The sequence below is a fragment of the Capricornis sumatraensis genome, chromosome 14, assembly GCF_032405125.1.
Source record: "Capricornis sumatraensis isolate serow.1 chromosome 14, serow.2, whole genome shotgun sequence".
In the NCBI taxonomy this organism is placed as follows: domain Eukaryota; kingdom Metazoa; phylum Chordata; class Mammalia; order Artiodactyla; family Bovidae; genus Capricornis; species Capricornis sumatraensis.
In genome coordinates, this window is record NC_091082.1 from 78,904,966 (window position 1) to 78,922,992 (window position 18,027).

The 18,027-nt window shown below is 39.1% G+C and overlaps 1 protein-coding gene across 4 annotated transcripts in view; it reads left to right on the forward strand.

The window, feature by feature from the left end:
• The window catches only part of LPGAT1 (lysophosphatidylglycerol acyltransferase 1), a 151,738-nt gene that overhangs the window by 86,713 nt on the left and 46,998 nt on the right, over nucleotides 1-18,027 (forward strand). The window lies entirely within an intron of this gene.

An 18,027-nucleotide genomic window follows, 5' to 3' on the forward strand; every position in this document is an offset into this window, starting at 1 on the left:
ATGCTGACACTTGGAGGCTGGGGAGAAGAGGGTAGTAGAGCCTGTGAAGGAGCAGCGAGAGCAGTAGAAGGCATGTCTGGGCTCTGAGTGTGTGTCAGAGTCGGCAGTGTTCCAGGGCAGGGGTTCTCCAGGAGAGCTGCTGAGAGTGTTTTGTAAGGTAAGAGCTGATTCATCCTTTCAGTTATTCGGCAAGAGCACCTTCATTGAGGTAGGAGTGGACCTAGCTTGGAGTGAGTTGGAGATGAATGGTGAATGGAGGAAATAAAATGGAAACATGTATGTATGATTTTGCAGAAATGTGGCTCTGAAGGAGTAGAGGAAGATAGTTGCAGGAGAGAAATTGGGTCAAGGGAAGGCTTTTATTTATTTATTTATTTTAAGATTTAAGACTCTAGCTTTTGATCCACTTAGAGTTGTACCTGATGAAACCAGAGTCATTTACTTACACCACCGCTCAAGTACTTAGGAAACTATTCTAAGATTGAATGAGACAAGGCTTATCAGAGCTCCGTGGTACAATAAAATGTGGAAAGCACTTTAAATGCTGCCTCTGGTGACACAGGCAGGTAAGCAATGCAGAGCTGTCATGGTTTGATCCTGTTGCAAGCTCTTATTCAGTAAGGCTTCTCTCCCTTGGCCCCTCTGCATTTTCCCATTGATGTTTTTCCTGTCCCTGAGACCTGTTCTTCAGTTTCTCTGAAAGTGTATCTCCTTATCTAAGCCCATGACATCCTTTCCTACTGCTCTAGTTTCTGCTGTTTCCTTCTTTCTGAACCTCTTTGACATCTACTCTGCAACTGTGGTTACAAACCTTTGGACTGAGAGTTCCTGCAGTGCTTCAGAGTTCTCTCAGGGGTTTAAGAATCCCAAAATATATTGAATGCCATCTATTGTTGAATAAATAATGGGTCTTATAAGTACATTTTAATATTTTTCAAATATATGTAGCTGCTGTTTTTTTTTTTAATAAGAAATCCCTTAAAAGCATTATAGTCTTTACAGTTGCTTTTTGTTACCAGTCTTTTCATTCAGTGCTAGAACTACTAGCATAGATGTCTGCCACACTTTTTTCACTTAATTTTAGAATGCTATACCACTCACTTTGAGAAACAATCTATTAATGTCAGGGGGTAAATATTATAAGATATAAAGTCAAAAATTTTATTAGGTTACTAAAGTAGGGCAGTAACACAAGTGTTGGCAAAATGCTCAGATTTCCTTGGTCACGCACTGCACACTGCAGCATGTCGGGTCTTAAAAGTTCCCTGACCAGGGGTCGAACCCACGCCTCCAGCACTGGAAGCACTGAGTCGTACCCACTGGACCGCCAGGGAAGTCCTACACAGATTTCATGTCTCATTTCTCTGTGCTCAGAGTGTCTATATTGCCAGGCCCAGGTCTTGTCATGTTTTGTGATGTTAAAATAGACCGTTCACACTTGAAACAGTTAAGACTCACTGCTCCACAACCAGAATTCTGGTTCATATTTTTTCACTGTTGTTTTTCACCTTTGCTGTTCCCATCTCTTTAACTAGCTTGTCAGCTAGTTCAGGGCAGGGACTGAGAACCACAGAGATTCCTTATACCTTTCTACAGAGATTGGCAAGCTCCCGCCCTGAAGCCAGATCCAGCTGCTTGTTTCGTAAGTCCTCTCTAGCTCAAGAGGTTTTTTACAGATGAAGGTTTGCAGTTGATCTGATGATAGGAAACTCGAACTTTGAACCCCAGTTCACTGAAATCTTACCCCTCGCAAGAAAGAATTTTGTTCTTCTCTTTAGTAGACCAAAAATCACAAAAAGTTGTATTATTTTTACATTTTCAATTTTGTCAATAAAGATTTGTAGAATTTTGTTGTAAAACAAATTTGTTACATAAATGCCTATATAATTTACTCAGTTCTGACTCTTGACCCGCATAGCCTAATAGTTTTACTATCTGACCTTTTAGAGAAAAAGTTTATTGATCCCTGCTTTATAGTGATAATTCCCAAATTAGTCTGCACATCTGTATTATCAGAGAAACTTTGTATGTATATGAATTTCTCTACCCTGGAGAGTCTGATCAACATATTAAGATGGAGCCTGAGAGCCTATATTTTTAACAGGCCGTTAACCTCTGGGATCTAATGCCTGATGATCTGAGGTGGAGCTGATGTAATGATTATAGAAATAAAGTATACAATAAAAATAATGCATTTGAATCATCCCCAAACCATACCACCCCTCCTCTCTCTCTGTGGTGAAAATTGTCTTTCATGAAACCAGTTCCTGGTGCTAAAAATGTTGGGGACTGCTGTTAATGCATTCATAGGGTTGAACCCCAAGAGATAGTGGAATGAATATTGGATTAGATATCATAGGACAGCTTGTTATTTTCTTACCTCAATATTTACTAACTATGGGACCCTATCTAAGTAACTACTTGTTCTGCAGGTTTTAAAAAAATTTCTAGTTCCTTTGTTTATAGAGAATTTTGCTTAATCCTCTAAAATAGTGGTTCTTTTACCTTCTGGGGTTCATAAGAACCTCTTTTAGAGTCTGATGAAAGCTCTGGGCTCTCCTCTCAGAAAACTGTTCCTGTATTAATTTCATGGGGTTGCATAACAAATGAGCACAGAAGCGTTTAAAACAACAGAAATAAATTCTTGCCACATTTCTGGAGGCCTGAAGTTCAGCTCCCCACAGAGGCTCCAGGGGCAGATCGTCTGCCTCTTCTGGTAGCTGTCAGCATTCCTGGGCTTTTGGCTGTATCACTTCGAGCTCCACCTCCAGGGTCATGTGGCCACCCCCTCTTCTCTGTGTCTCTTGTAAGGATGTTTATCATTGGCTGAGGGCCTACCTGGGTAATCCGGAATTAGCTCCTCTTCTCAAGAGCCTTAACTGAATCACATCTTTTACCGTATAAGATAACATTCACAGGTTCCAGAAACTTGACATGGTTATCTTGCGGAGTGGGTGTAGGGGAACATTTTTTGGCTTACCACAGCACCTTTGCACATACTCACAGTTTTACAGACAGTTTCAAGGGGTTCACAACTCTTTTAAGTCCATTGATTGATTGACCCGCAGAATCCAGATTTGAACTTCATGCTCAGTGAGAAGAACTTTACACCTTTAGTGTATTCTGGTCTATTTACTCTCTCCTTTATGTCAAGTTACATTCATCTCATGTTAATATGAATCTCGAAATGATGATGTTTTCTTCTTGTGACTTAATTTCTTCAATTTATAGTAAGCTTTGAGTTAGTTTCTCTGATTCCTTTAGAAACTATTTATCCTCTAGTAAGATTTATTGTTAAAATACAAACCTTTCACAATCCTTTTTACTTAATTCTGTCAGTAATGCTTCCAGTGAGGAGACAAACTTACCTTAGCTGAGTACCTGATGTTCCAGGCTATTTACCAAGTGCTTACATATGACTTCTTATTAAATACTGAAAAGAGTCCTGAGAGGGAAGTAGTATCAACCCCATTACATAAATGAGAAAAGGAAGTAACTTGCTTAATGTGGGTGATAGAGCTAGCAAGGGATAGAGCTGGTCTTTGAATGAAAGTCTACTTTAAAGTCCATTCTATTTTCATTATACGTTGAAAACAGCATACTTCCCTTTTAGTTGAATGGTTAATAATTTTGTTAAACAGGGGCTATCTTTGCTGTGGTTTTAGGGACAGAGAGACAGATTTCAGTCAGATTTATAGTGCTTACTTACAGTATTACCTTTTACAATATCTTCTCTGAGTCTTAGCTTTAAGTAAGACTGATACACGGCTTGTATGTGTTTAGTGCTGCTGTGGCAATTGAGAGAATAGGAATGAAAGCCCTTTAAAATAGGAAATTTTTACTAATGTGTAGTTTCTCATTTAAATATAGTCTTAGTACTTTCTTATTTTAGTATCCTGGATTTCAACACTTAGGAATATGGCCAAACCTCAAACCAGGGGCTATATTATTAATAGCTCCAACTATGAACTTTGCTTCAGGCCTCTTGGGCAGTTAGCTGGTGTGCATGCTTGTATCTGCTGTCTGCTCCTCTGTTTTGAGAGGCATCCCCAGTTTTGTCTAGTTCAGTTCCACTTAGAATGTCTACGTTGATGATGCTTTTGTTAGCAATTCTCTTTCCCAAGTCAGTTTTGAATTCCACTCATAGCCTTTTGCCATGGGTTTGGTTGGTGCCCTGGAATTGTGCTCTGGAGACTGTCCCCCTTTCTCTGTCCTACTCCCCAACTTCTTTGCACCCTCGTTCATCAATAGATCATCCCTTACCCAAGGCAATTTCCCTATCTCTTTTGTTTCACCTTATTGATTACTATCTCCCTCTATTTGTGTTTTAGTCTTCCAGGATATAAAAATACTAAAGACATTCTCATCTTAAAAAAATCCTCCACTTAACAAATAGCTACTCTCCCTCATCCCTGCAGTCCTGCATCTCTTCCCTCCATCCCACATTTTGTCAGTTCCTTTCCTACAGGCTTTCCGTGGTTTGTGAGACAACGTGCAGAGCTCTGGTGCTCGGCTAGCCTGGCCCAAACCTGCCTCTTTAGCCACATCTTTTGGTGTGCCTTTCTTTTATTCCTCCCGTTACATTGCAGAATGTCCTTTCTACCAAAAGCCAGTTGTCTCTTTGCTTACATTCTATTCCTGCTAACCCAGGAGTCTTCCAACATTGTTGATCTTCTATTTAAATTTCATAAAAAACTCTCCAGTGTCCAATTACTGTTGAATTGGAGGGTCTGGTAACCTGGGTCCACATTTCCAGATATCAGAAACAGCTTGGAACTGGAACTCTTGGAGGAGGTGAGGCATGCAAACTGTTTTGAACACAATACCACTGCTCCCTTCTGTCATATAGGAGCCCACTGCTCTCAATTTTGTCACCTTCCTGGTGACAGAAAAAGGAATTTTATATTTCCTGGTCTCAATTCTTGTACCTGATATCTAAAAGTACCTTTGTAATCTGACCTTTTATTTACAGTTGTAACCTCATTTTCCAGTCTTCCCAATAGCAACTGTCTGTTCAAGGCCATTTCCCCCATGTCTTTGGTGTCTCTTCCATTCATGTTTTATCTCCCAATGATTTCTTCTCTCCATGTCTCCTGTAGTACATATTTTCATGTGTCGTGCATTATTCCCTAGTTTATTTTTTATTCCTAATAAGTGAGCAAACTTCTTGAGGGCAGGGATCATGTTACATCAATTAAAAAGTTTGCTTATGTTTTTTATGGAAGAAAATGAATTTTTTAAAAAACCGAAATCATCCTGCTCAGTGGGCTGCTATCATGATGACCGGCACATGAGAGGTGAATTGAGGAGGCGGAGCGGATTCACACGGAGAAGGCAGTGGCAGCCACTCCAGTGCTTTGCCTGGAAAATCCCATGGATGGAGGAGCCTGGAGGGCTACAGTCCATGGGGTCTCTAAGAGTCGGACATGACTGAGCGACTTCACTTTCACTTTTCACTTTCATGCACTGGAGAAGGAAATGGCAACCCACTCCAGTGTTCTTGCCTAGAGAATCCCAGGGACGGGGGAGCCTGATGGGCTGCCATCTATGGGGTCACACAGAGTTGGACATGACTGAAGCGACTTAGCAGCAGCAGCAGCAGCGGATTCACAATTTCAGTCTCAGGCTTCCCCCAGGGCATACACCTGAGGAGTGGAAAGGCAGGCAGAATTGCTTGTACTATTTGAAATGTTCTCTGTCTCAGTCTTTTACTTCTTCCCTTCCTTACTCTATCTTCTCTCAACCATTACCTTTTTTTCTCTCTTAGTTTTCGTCCTAAGCTCATGTAGTTGAATTTAATGATTGAATCACTTTTTGATACAATCCCTGTATTGCAAAGAAATGCTGGGCTGGATGAAGCACAAGCTGGAATCAAGATTGCCGGGAGAAATATCAATAACCTCAGATATGCAGATAACACCACCCTTATGGCAGAAAGTGAAGAAGAACTAAAAAGCCTCTTGATGAAAGTGAAAGAGGAGAGTGAAAAAGGTGGCTTAAAACTCAACATTCAGAAAACTAAGATCATAGCATCTGGTCCCATCACTTCATGACAAATAGATGGAGAAACAATGGAAACAGTGACAGACTTTATTTTGAGGGGCTCCAAAATCACTGCAGATGGTAACTGCAGCCATGAGATTAAAACATGCTTGCTCCTTGGAGGGAAAATTATGACCAACCTAGACAGCCTATCAAAAAGCAGAGACATTACTTTGCCAACAAAGGTCCGTCTAGTCAAAGCTATGGTTTTTCCAGTAGTCATATATGGATGTGAGAGTTGGACTATAAAGAAAGCTGAGTGCCGAAGAATTGATGCTTTTGAACTGTGGTGTTGGAGAAGACTCTTGAGAGTCCCTTGGACTGCAAGGAGGTCCAACCAGTCCATCCTAAAGGAAATCAGTCCTGAGTATTCATTGGAAGGACTGATGCTGAAGCTGAAATTCCAATACTTTGGCCACCTGATGTGAAGAACTGACTCATTGGAAAAAAACCCTGATGCTGGAGAAGGGGACAACAGAGGATGAAATGGTTGGATGGCATCACTGACTCAGTGGACATGAGTTTGAGTAAACTCTGGGATTTGATGATGGACAGGGAGGCCTGGTGTGCTACAGTCCATGGGGTCACAGAGTCGGATACAACTAAGCGACTGAACTGAACTGTATATGTCTACGTCCCTCAAAGTGGCAGAATCCTGCTTATCTATGAAGAAAATAAAACTAATTGAATGAATGAATACATCAGTAAGTGCTTTAGGGGATAGTAAGCGAGAGTGGTTGTAAATTAATTATCTTTATCATTTGCATGTTTTTTCTTTCAACTAATTCAGTCAGTCAAGGGGTAGCCATAGAGTTCTGCTTCTTGTATTTGAAAAAGTATCTGTGAAGTAAGGAACTTAATTCAAATACCTCTATGTTCCTTTCAAGCTGTAAACTTCATTAAAATCAAACCGTCTTCCATATGTAATGGTCTGATTCTAAAGCTATTTAGAACTCTGCTAGCAAAGCAGAGAAGCATCTACATTGCCTACTTATTTCCTAGCAGTTTGGTGTAATCCTCTACCTTTAGGAGAAGTTAAAATTTCCCTTCTTCTAATTACTCATTTTAGTAACCTAAGGCAGACACTACTTAATCCCATTGCTTACACTTTCCCAAGGGAATCAAATTAAAGTACCTTTGATTTAAATCCGAATCTTTGAATTTAGTGTGCTTGTTCTGTTTGTCATCTTACAAGTAAATGAAAGAAGCTATTTAAAAGGTTGAGAAAACTTTGAACAAGTTGAGGATTTTGTGTAGTGTGAAGTACTTTTACTGGAACATTCTGTAAAATGAAACAATATAAAGTCTTAGCTACTTCAGTTCTCAGTGATTTAACAAAATAGATTTGAAGCAGACTGACTGAGCGACTTCACTTTCACTTTTCACTTTTATACATTGGAGAAGGAAATGGCAACCCACTCAAGTGTTCTTGCCTGGAGAATCCCAGGGACGGGGGAGCCTGGTGGGCTGCCATCTATGGGGTGGCACAGGGTCGGACATGACTGAAGTGACTTAGCAGCAGCAGCAGCAGTACTCAAGGGGAGAGGTTTTTAGAATGTGAGAAAATGAAAGAAAATTAAATTAAGAAACAAAAAGAGTGCAATCCATTAGTTAACATCTTCTAATACTTAGATCTGGGGCAAAAAACCTCCCTGAATTACTAAAGAAAAAGAAAAGAAATGAAGTCGCTCAGTCGTGTGCGACTCTTTGTGACCCCATGGACTGTAGCCCGCTAGACTCCTCCATCCATGGAATTTTTTAGGCAAGAGTACTGGAGTGGGTTGCCATTTCCTTCCCCAGGGTATCTTCCCAAACCTGGGTCTCTCGCATTGCAGGCAGATGCTTTACCGTCTGAGCCACCAGGGAATCCTTTGAATTACTAAAGTAAGAAGTCAAATGCTAAAAACTTGGAGAAAGTAGAAATATTTTTAAAAGGAAGAGAAACAACAGAGTAAAAAATCATCTGTAGTTCTGCCATGCTGCAGTGATCTCTATCCTTGGTAATCACATCCTCCCCCTACCTGTAACCCCTGTAATCCCTGGTGTGTCCTCTTTCACTATAATTTTGTCTTTTTGAAAATGTCATAAAATAGAATCATGCATTATGTAACCTTTTGAGAGGCAATTCCTGGTCTGTTTTCCGTCACCATAATTTTGTCTTTTTGAGACTCATAAAATAGAATCATGTGTTACGTAACTTTTTTGAGACTGACTTCTTTGACTCAGCATGCCTTTTAAAGTTGTCCAAGTTGTGGTATGTATCATTAGAATGCCCTTTTTTGCTGCTAAGTCATATTCCATTTTATGGATGTATCACAGTTGATATCCATTCAGCTACTGAAGGATATTTGGGTTGTTTCTAGTATTTAGCAATTATGAATATAGCTGGTGGAAACATTCATGTAGAGTTTTCTGTATTGACATAAGTTTTCATTTCTCTAGGGTAAGAGTTAACAAACTATGCTCAAATTTTCCTGTTGCCTGTTTTTGTATGGCACTATGAGCTAAGAATTCTTAGTCTTTTACATTTGTAAAGTTTTGTTTAAAAAAAAAAAAGAGAGAATATGCAACAGAGACCATATGTGGCCCTCAAAGCTTAGAATATGTAATGGCTGACTCTTTACAGAAAGTTTGCTAACCCTTGCTTTAGGGTAAATACCTAGGAGTGGGTTTCTTAGGTTAGATGGTAAGTGTATTTTTAACTTTAGAAGAAACTGCCAAACTGTTTCCAGAGTGGCTATATATTTTTCATTCCCATCAGCAGTGTCTGCAAGTTTGTTTTTCTGCATCCTTATCAAAATTTGGTATTATCAGTATGTTTAATTTTAATAATTCTAGTAAGTGTATGGGCTTTCCTTGTGGCTCAGACGGTAAAGAATCTGAAGTTCTCAGCTCTTCATGGTTTTAATTTGTATTTCCCTAATGGCTAATGATGTTGAACATCTTTTCATAAGGTTGTTTGTCATCCTTTTATCTTTGGTGAGGTGTCCAAATTTTTTGCCTAGTTTTTAATTGAGTGATTTGTTATCTTACTCTTGAGTTTTAGAAGTTCTATAAACATTCTGGATACAAAGACACAAATACTTTGTTGTGATTGCTTCCATTTTCATCCAGTCTTGTCATTCTCTTAACAGTGTCTTTTCCTGAGCAAAAGGTTTAAATTTCGATAAGTCCAGTTTACTGATTTTTTCTTTTATGAATTATGCTTCTCTTATCAAGTCTAAGAACACTTTGCCTAACTCCAGGTCATGGAGATTTTCCCCTAAATTTTCTTCTGGAAGTTTTGTAGTTCTCAGTTTCACATTTAACTCTGTGATCCATTTTGAATTAATTGTAGTAAGGTATGGGTTTAGGTTTTATATTTTTCTAACATGGTTTGTTGAAAAGACTCTTCTTTCTCCATTGGATTGACTTTGCACCTTTGTCAAAAATCATTTAGCCATATTTGTGTGATCTGTTTCTGAAGTCTTTTTTCTGATCTGTTGGTCTGTGTGTCTGATCCTTCACCAGTGCCATGCCATTTGATTAGCTTTATAGTTAGTAAGTAAAATTTACTTTTACTTTATTTTTCCTTTTTAAAGTTATTTTGGTTATTCTAGTTTGTTGGTCTTTATACATTTTAGAATCCAGTTGTCTGTATATGTAAAAATTCTTTTGGGGATTTTTATAAGAATTGTGTTTTATTTGTAGACCAACTTGTGGGAGAATTGATATCTTTACTGTGTTGAATCTTTCAACCCATTAACATGGTATTCATTTCATTTTAGCCTTCTTTGAGTTCTTTCATCAACACTTTGTAGTTGGAAGCATACAGATCCTGTCCATGCATTTTAGATTTATACCTAAGAACATTTTTTGATCTGTTGTAAGTGGAATTTAATTTTTAAAACTTCCTATCATTCATTACTAATATAAAAATATACTTATTGTTGAGTTTGTATTTTTCAACTTTTCTAAACTCATTTATTAATGTGCTAAGTTGCTTCAGTCATGTCTGACTCTGTGTGATCCCATGGACTGTAGACTGCCAGGTTCCTCTGTCCATGGGATTCTCCAGACAAGAATACTGGAGTGGGTGGCCATTTCCTTCTCCACATTTATTAATAATAGGAGCTTTTTGTAGATTGGGATTAGGACATTCTACAGAGATAGTCCTGCCTTTTGTGAATATGGGCAGAATTATCTCTTCCTTTTCAATCTGCATGGCTTTCATTTCTTCTTCATTTTCCCCCCTTTTCTTTCTTTTTTCTCCTGTTACTAAACTCTCTAAGACTTCTGGAATAATGTTAAATAAGACAGGTGAGATTGAGCATCCTTGCCTTGTTCTCAATCTCAGGGAGAAAACACTCATGTATAATTAATACCAAATAATATGTTAACTATTGATTTTGTGTAGAAACACTTTATCACACTGAGGAAATTCCTTTCTGTGTTTAGTTTACTGAGAGTTTTTATCATGAATGGATATTGAAATTTAAGCACTTTTTGTGTATTAATTCATATGTGTCTTGGTCTTTTGGACTGCTGTAACAAAGTGTCACAGGCTGGGTGGCTTATGAACAACAGAAATTTATTGCTTATAATCCAGGAGGCTTAGAAGTCCAAAATCAAGGTGCCAGCACAGTCACCATCTGGTAAAGGCTCTCCTCATGGTTCATAGCCTTTTCACTGTGCCCTCACTTGGTAGAATGAGCTGCATAGCTCTGTGGGGTCTCTTACAAGCCCACTAATTCCATTCATGAGACCTCAACCCATAGACCTAATCACTTTCCCAAGTCCTTGTCTACTAATACCATCACCTTGGAGGGTTGGGACATTAAGATATGAATTTAGAGGGATACAGACTTTCAGACTGTTGCAATATAATTGTGAGGTTTTTCTTCCTTAGACTGTTAATATGTTGGATTATTACCTTCAGTTCTTGTGATGATAAAACCTTACTTGATTGCAGTGTATATTATTGGAGTACATTTCCTGATATTTTTTGAGGATTTTAATGGACGTGAGTCTGTAGTGGTTTTTTTTGTTGTTGTTGTTGTCTTTTCCTGGTTTTGGTATAAGGGTAATCTTTCCCTTCTTTTCTATTTTCTGGAAGAGACGGTATAGAATTGGTGTTGTTTCTTTTTAAAAAGAATAGTGGAATTTGCTAGCGATATCATTTGGGCCAGAAGAATTATTTATTGGAAGGTTTTTGACCATAAAATCAATTTCTTTAGTAGACTATTTGCTTTATTTTCTTTCACATTAAGGGCTTTTTCTGGTTATCTGGTAATAATGACAGTGTGTTCTTATTTAAAAGTAGGGGACTATAAAGTTGATTGGCAGCCCTACTAGTGGTTGAGGCTTGTCTACACTAAGCCTCATTGTAAGATAATGATTGGACTACTTCACTGGAGAATCCTAAATGTCAGTATTTTTCTATCTTTTCTCATGAGCTGATCAGATTTCCCAGAGAAGACTCTAGCAGTCTCCTCGCTGCCATATCCTGGGGGGTGAGTGGGTAAAAGCTGGTGTCACAGGGCTTGATCTTTGTTTGTAATAAGCACGTGTTCACTTAGTCCTCATGTTGTCGGCACTATTCTCATTTGTTATTTAACTCACTCTGATTTTATTACAGGGTCATATTGACCTCAGTCACTTTGAACTCTCTTAGTGGTTTTAAAGGGGATAGAGGTGGGAGTAGGATGTTTGGACATGTGTAGGGTCTTCGGGGTGGTAACGGAGGATGTTGACCAGCTGTGCTGAAAGTTTTGGGGTGCTGGTGACCGCAGGTAGAATTGCTTCTTCCGAGATACATATCTTTCCTTTGGGGAACTGTCTAGGTTTGAGGTAAAACAAACCTGTCTAGATTTGAGGTAAACCAGTTAGAGTTAATTATCAGTTATCTTTGACTTCCCTGCTCTTTCTCTTTCCAGTCTTGCCAGTGGTGATTCAGATTATATTGGTATTTGAAATTATAAACTATTTTAAAATTTTGTTTTGAGCAGGTGGCTAAAGTAGAAATGAGAGGTCAAGTTAGGAGGTCACTTTAGAAGTCCACGAAAGAGGTGTCGATGGCTCGGCCTAGAGTAGAGGTGGTAAAGAAGGAGCAACATAGAGGCTGCAGGATGTGTCTTGGAGGTAGAGCTCAAAGGACTTAGATTAAATGTGGAGATTTGAGGAAAGGAAGGAATCAAAGGTGGCCTTAGGTTTTGTCTTGAGTTGGTTGGGTGAATGATGATGTCCTTTGTTGAGATGGAGAAGACTAGGGTGAAGAACTGGTTCTGTATTGAGCATATTAAATTTAAGATGACAGCATCTGGGCCCAAAAGCAATGTTGATTCTCTTTTCTTAGGTATCCTTTGCCTCTTTCAGTCAGTTCAGTTCAGTTCAGTCGCTCAGTCGTGCCTGACTCTTTGCGACCCCATGAATCGCAGCACGCCAGGCCTCCCTGTCCATCACCAACTCCTAGAGTTCACTCAGACTCACGTCCATCGAGTCAGTGATGCCATGCAGCCATCTCATCCTCTGTCGTCCCCTTCTCCTCCTGCCCCCAATCCCTCCCAGCATCAGCCTTTTCCAATGAGTCAACTCTTCGCATGAGGGGGCCAAAGTACTAGAGTTTCAGCTTTAGCATCAGTCCTTCCAAAGGACACCCTCTTTAGTCTGGGTTATTGTTCAATTGTCATGCACAAAACACTTGATTCTTGGCTTCTGTTCCACTCCTTACTGTTGTTGTCCACCACCCTTATTTGTTGTTGAGGATAAATAAAGTTAGTGGACCTAACCACTAACTTGGCACGTCTACCCCATTTCCTGGTATGATCATGGGCAACGTCAGGGGCTGTGTGGGCAGCGTACCCGTTTATTCCTCTCCTCAAGGTTCCTCGATGCCGTAAGACACCCACAGTGACAGCATGATACAGTGGTTTTGAATCCCAGTTCCTCTACTTCCTAAGTGTGTAACTTTGAAGATATTGCTTAACCTTTTGTATTTCATTTTCTTCAACTGTAAATTGTGGATAAGTGTCTATACCTTTGGGATTTTTGTGAAGGTTACATAAGAAAATAATGTGAATTATTTTCTATTACTAATTATTAATGCCTGACACATAGTAAACATTCTATAAATGATAGCTATTAATATTATTAGTATTTAATTGTATATCTATTTAATAATATATGCTACTATTATTCTTTTAGTTAAGCAACCCTTCTAAAAGCTATACCTTGAGCCTTGCCACCTCAAGTTTAACCTCTTAAAGTGCCCAAAAGTGGTGCTGACTACAGCTTCCCAGTATGGTCAGTATTCTTAAAAACATTGGTGCATAAATTCCAGTGATCCTTATTTATAGGCATACATTCAATTCTCCTGGGGGCTTTCTCAAAATGTCTGGACCCTACTTGTGGAGGTTTGAATAGGATGGGTAAAGGCGGACATCGCGGGAGGCACCAAGTATCTCTAGAATAATAGCCCTCCCTCTGTTTTCTTCTAATGAATCACTCCCTTGCGTGCTCCCTCCCCTCCTGTCTCCTCTCTGTTACTCAGTACCATGAGCTGCTTTCTCACAGCCGCCTGTAGTGTCCTCTCTCCTTTTTCATCTTCCTCTGCTAACCCCTGACTTTGGATGAGTCCAGTCCAGTCTGCCTGCAGTCTGGGCTACTGAAAGCCACAGTTGGGAGTTTCACGAGATTCTTCCATGTGTTGTTGTTTCTTTTCTCTCTCTAATCTTTACTGTTCATATTAGAATACCTGACCTTATGTGAGTGACACAGTGTATGACTCAATTAATAGTGATTTCAAAGGGAACTTCAACTGTCGTGTAATCTAACTACCCAGGATGTCTGTGATTCTATCAATTATATCTCATTCATTTCACAATAAGTTTGAATAGCATAATGATATCATTATGTTTCTTAAGTGAAAATACTGAGGCACACAATCGTAAACTAGTTTGTGCCATCAGCTTGCCGATATTTTTTTTTTGAAAAGCAAGCTATGATTATGATTGTGTTATTATGATGGTATGTAAAAAGCAACCTTTCTTCTCCACATTAATTCTGTTTTGTGGATCAGTATAACAGCTTTAAGTAAGTAAGTAAAGTCACTCAGTCGTGTCCGACTCTTTGTGACCCCGTGGACTGCAGCCCACCAGGCTCCTCAGTCCATGGGATTCTCCAGGCAAGAATACTGGAGTGGGTTGCCATTTCCTTCTCCAGGGGATCTTCCCGACCCAGGGATCAAACCCAGGTCTCCCTCATTGGAGGGAGATGCTTTAACCTCTGAGCCACCAGGGAAGCCATTAACAGCTTTAGCAGCAGTGTTTTTAAGGAATTTGTGATGGTTTAATTGTTGTTTTTATTTTCTTTTTGAGATGTGAACTATCCTGATCAATTCTAGTCTATGACTTTTGGGGAGATTTATTAATATATGTGTATGTGTGTGTGTGTAGTAGGTGATAATCTTTGGCTTTGGTTTTTAATAAGAATTTTTAAAAATTCAGTTATAACTAGGGAACTTTTCTTCCAATTTTTACCCAGTTGTCTTTCATTCCCTTTGGAAATAGTGGACCTGACCCAGTTCTTTTTTGCGAATTCATTTCACAGAACAGTATGTTAAAATATTTTTGTTCTTCTAATCAAGTATAATGTAAGAACTGGCTGTCATCCATAGTTTCTGTTCTTTAACATGAGAATAATTCTATTCCTTGGTTAAGATACTGGCTCCATTATTATACTTACTGGTTTGGATAGCAGGCTATGATTTGAGGAACACAGCTATTTCATACATAAAATAAATGTTTTTTCTCTGCAAGCATTTTTTTAACCTTGATTTTGTCTAACAGTGATCTTTGAAGTACATAATGATACGGTAAAAGTATTGGTAAAAGAAGAATCCTATAGATACTAGAAGTGAAATTTATTGTTGAATAAAATTCAGCTAATTATAAAATATAGCATGACTTTATTGCTACATCAGGATAAGTTTTTAAAAATTGATCCAGCTACCTTCCCTTGTTTGATTTAGTATTCATGTAAGTCTTAGTATAATAAATTGACATTTAGTTTGAAAAGTAATTTTAGTTAAGTTGTGGCAGAGAGATAAAATATGTATTGGGTTAACTCTTAATGATTATACCCTTAAACTATTTGTAGGAATGAACATTGAGAACCATTTATAATATATAATATTAGGTTTCTATATAATCTTCTGGGTGTTTAAAGTATAGTGTTGTTGTTTTTTTCTTATAGTTGGTTAGAAAAAAACTATTATTTGAAGGGAATAGAATGGAAATTGGAGAAGGAAATGGCAACCCACTCCAGTGTTCTTGCCTGGAGAACCCCAGGGACGGGGGAGCCTGGTGGGCTGCCGTCTGTGGGGTCACACAGAGTCGGACACGACTGAAGCGACTTAGCAGCAGTAGCAGAATGGAAAAGTGAAATGAGGAAAGTTGAGGAGGGTGGGATATATTAGTTTTAGAGGACTTCCATAACAAAGTGCCACCAACTGAGGGACTTAAAACAACAGGAATTTATGTCACAGTTCGGGGTTAGAAGTCTGAAGCTGAAGTGTTGGCAGGGATGTTCTGTCTGACAGCTCCAGTGGGAGGGACCCTTCCTTGCCTCTTGCTCACTTTCGATGGTTGTCTGCAGTCCTTGGCTTGTGGACGCGTCACTCCAGGATCTGTCTCCGTCGTCACATGACATTCTCCTTGTGTATCTCTGTGCAAATTTCCCTCATTTTATAAGGACACCAGTCATATTGGATATAGGTTTAGAGCCCACCCTAATCCACTCTGACCTCAGCTTAACTTGATTACATCTACAAAGCACCTGTTTCCAAATAAGGTCACATTCATAGATTTTGGATTGATGTAAATTTGAAGGGACACTATTTAAGCCAGAACAAAGAGTTTGAAATTCAATTTATATTTTGAGATTTGAAACCCAACACACTGGATTTATCTACTTTATATCTAACAAACGGTAAGATGCATGTTATATAGAAAGCTTATTTGCAGTTATATTTACATGTAGGCCTTCCTGCGTCACAGGCCTAAGTATCTAGTATTTTCCATTCATGTAGCAGAAATTGCTTAAAAGGAATATTTGGTTATAAAACATCAATGTGGAGCCAGAAGGCTTTCCACATTACCTCTTAATAGCCCAATATTTATAGAATCGAGTCAGACTTTTCTTGTGTTTTAACTGCTATTAGAATAATACTTTTGCTCTTATTCATTTTATATCCACAGTGCCTGATACTGCTTTATTGAGTGAAGAATGAGTTAATGAAAGGGTAGGGTGTGCATGTGTGTGTCCATTGAAGGGTTGTTGACAGAGGCGTAATATGGAAGTTCTCACTTAGTAAATATACTCTCTGTCTTTTCTGAAAACCCAGCTGGTGACATCCTTCACAGTGTTCTGCACTTGGCCTTTATTGCTTACAGTCATTTCATCAGTTCAGTCCCGTTGTTCAGTCATGTCTGACTCTTTGCAACCCCGTGGACTGCAGCACGCCAGGCCTCCCTGTCGATCGCCAACTCCTGGAGCTTACTCACACTCATATCCATCAAGTTGGTGATGCCATCCAAACATCTCATCCTCTGTCGTCCCCGTCTCCTCCTGCCTTCAATCTTTCCATCATCAGGGTCTTTCCTAATGAGTCAGGTCTTTGCATCAGGTGCCCAAAGTATTGGACCTTCAGCCAGTATCATTTCATATTAGTGTATAGATGATGATTGCATAATATTCTATTGCATGGATTATTACAATAATATTATTGTAATTTTATAAATTAAAATATTATAATTTATTTAACTAGCCAGCTCCCCAATTTTCCCTATCAACCACCATTTTAGAAACTTCTATGAATTTGAGCTACTCTGTCTTTTCAGTTGCTTTCATCTTTGCTCTTCTAAATGACGCTGCAGTGAAGAGCTTTGCATCTGTGTCACTTTACATATGAGTATGTTTGTGAGGTGAAGAGCTTTACATCTGTGTCACTTTACACATGAGTATGTTTGTAAGATGAATTCCTAGAAGTGGAATGCCTGGCTAAAAAGATTTTTACATTTCTTAGTTCTTGTATAGATTGCCGGATTGACTTCCAAAACTCTTGTACCGATTTATACTCCCGCCTCCCCCCCCCCCATACAATGTATGATATATCAGCTGTTCAGATAAGTTTAAGTAAGGTTAGCTTGTCAGCTAAACTTCACTGGCAACTTGGGAAAGCAAAGGCCACTCTGAAGGAAAGTTGTTGCCACTGGACTGTCCCCAGTGTTCTACCTCTATTCCTTAAGGATTACTGGACATCTGTAATGTAGTTTCCATTCTGCATTCATTTAAAAAGCTTTAAGTAAAAGGTTTCAGCACCCAGTGTAAGCTACTTGTGTTTTAGTAATATTTCTGAGAGAATGATTATGGAAGTAGATACCACAGCTGATTGAAGGCAAAAGAAGAAGAGGGTGGCAGAGGGTGAGGTGGTTAGATAGCATCACTGACTCAGTGGACACGAATCTGAGCAACTCTAGGACATAGTGAAGGACAGGAGAGCCTGGTGTGCTGGAGTTCATGAGGGCGCTAAGAGTTGGTCAAGACTTAACAACTAGCAGCAATAACAACCACAACTGAAGATATGTTCAGCCTAGCTGAAATTCCCTTAATACAGACTTTTAAAATGAAGGCATAGATGCTTTGCTTAGATTTTAATAGAAAAAATTAGCAGAACTCTTTTTTCAAATGATGTCTTAAGAGGAGCTCCACTATACTGGGGTGACAGTGAAGTGGGGCTGTGGAGGAGGGGGTCTGGCAGAGGTAAAGCAAGTGAGCTCCAGGTCCCCCATCCCTGTTTCCTCCAGAACTATTACACACAGGGAGCCCAGCCTCTTTCCTTATAGCAGTGATGGAGATGAGTGAATACTAGTGTGTATTCAGCCTCTGGTAATTTATGTCAGACATTTGAAGAACGTAGAAGCTTCTCCATAGAATCCTGATGTTTGA